This window comes from Adiantum capillus-veneris, chromosome 14, assembly GCF_014529385.1.
Source record: "Adiantum capillus-veneris isolate H3 chromosome 14, ASM1452938v2, whole genome shotgun sequence".
NCBI lineage: Eukaryota > Viridiplantae > Streptophyta > Polypodiopsida > Polypodiales > Pteridaceae > Adiantum > Adiantum capillus-veneris.
Window position 1 is genome coordinate 124117409 of NC_140944.1, and position 1861 is coordinate 124119269.

Below are 1861 nucleotides of genomic sequence, written 5' to 3' on the forward strand. Positions count from 1 at the left end.
GTACTCACTTCTTGATGGAAAGAATGTTTACAGAGGGACTACTTGATCCTATCGAAGAAATGGAGATCCCATCTTCCCCACGTCAAGGGACTCAAGGCCAAAAGGTGCCGTTAATCATTGCCAAATTGATGGATTTCATGTCTTCAGAAGTTAGAACCACCATCATGTCCAAACTATATAAAGACCTTGAGCTAGTCTCAGCTCTTCGAGCCTTCCTCAATGGAGAACTGAAGTTTGGGCTACCACAATTTGCAAGATGGATGGAGCTGGGGAGATGCCAATAGAGGAGGAACACTTAGATCCACAACCCAACCTGGATGAGAACCTTGTTATAGAAATACCTGTTAACAAGTTGGGACAATACTTTGAGGCTGATGAATCCAATGCGACCATACCAATCACTACTAAGGGTTTAACTGTGAAGGGAATCCTTGATGGTGGCGCTGGGGTTAGCATTGTGACTAAAAATTGCTGGAAAACTATGGGAAGACCTCACCTTGCGACCACAACCATAGTAGTGAAGATGGCCAATGGGTATATTGTTAAACCTATTGGGATGCTAGAAGATCTCAAGATCAAGGTCTTTGGACATAAAATAAGAGTTACCTTCATTGTTATGGATTTCTCCAAGCACACTATGGCATCGGAGATGATCTTAGGACGTCCTTTCATGAGGGAAGCAAAAATGGTGCATGACTGGTCTAAAAACCATGTCTACTTGAAGTTCCAAGATTCTATCATTCTAGTGGATCTTGTTACTGGTCGAGCACATCCTCTAGGAAACAGGTTTATAATTGATCATAGATCTGACACCACAGTTCACTCGGCCCCATTGCAGTATTGTTACACGTGTAAAGCGGACACTGATGTTGGGGAAGATTCTCCTTATATGGATGTACTACCTAGGATGGCTAATTCGGACAATGTGGATTGGGTCCACCTAGCAGCAACCATAGACACTTGGGGAAACAGGGGGACGACCTGGGTAACACCTGAGGGGGATGAAATGCCTGTACGTTTAAATATGCTACAAGCAATGCATATAGCTCCTGACAAGACTCATCCTAATATAACAAAGAAAACATACAAGTGGGTCCCTAAAGCTTCTTTAGCGACCATGGAGGATGCTAAAAAACAAAAGCCTTGTAGGAAATGTACCACTCGCTCCAAGAAAAGTAAGAAAACGTGGCGTTGGATTCCTAAACGACTATTGGAAGCCCAAGGCTACTATCAAGGAAATGATCTGCCAAAACGTAGATTGTGTTCTTACCTATCACCTGACCCATGTGAGCCCAATCTCGTAGCTCCAAAACGAATCGACGATCGAGGAAAGAAAAAAATCACAGAATGCTACACACCCGCTCCAAAGCTAGTCTGGGTACCGAAGAAAGAACGATTTAATCCACCTAGCTCAACAAGGGGGGAGTCCCATGAAGCTTCTAGCTCCTCATGTAATGCATCCATAGAGCTAAAAGCTTCTCCACATCGTCGACCTACAATAGTGGACCTCCATAAAGATACAAAGGAATCCACACCTCCCAGTGTTCAAGAATCACCTGATGAACCACTTCAAGTTCGATCCTGGGAGAGTACCTTACCACCCTTGCAACTCGATGAGGCACCTAAGGTAATAGAAAACTACTGGCAAAAATCCTCACCTATTACCAACTGGAACAATTGGTTTCAAAGGGTGGTGACGAGCTCATTTCAAACGGTATGATCTACCCAAGGAAGGGGGGAGTGTTTGCTGACATCCATCATTCACTTGCTTCCCTCTCAACCTTCCTCCCTGACCTCTCAATCTCCCAATCTTAGGGAATGTATATATATAGCCTTATACTCACAAAAAACAAAAAATAAT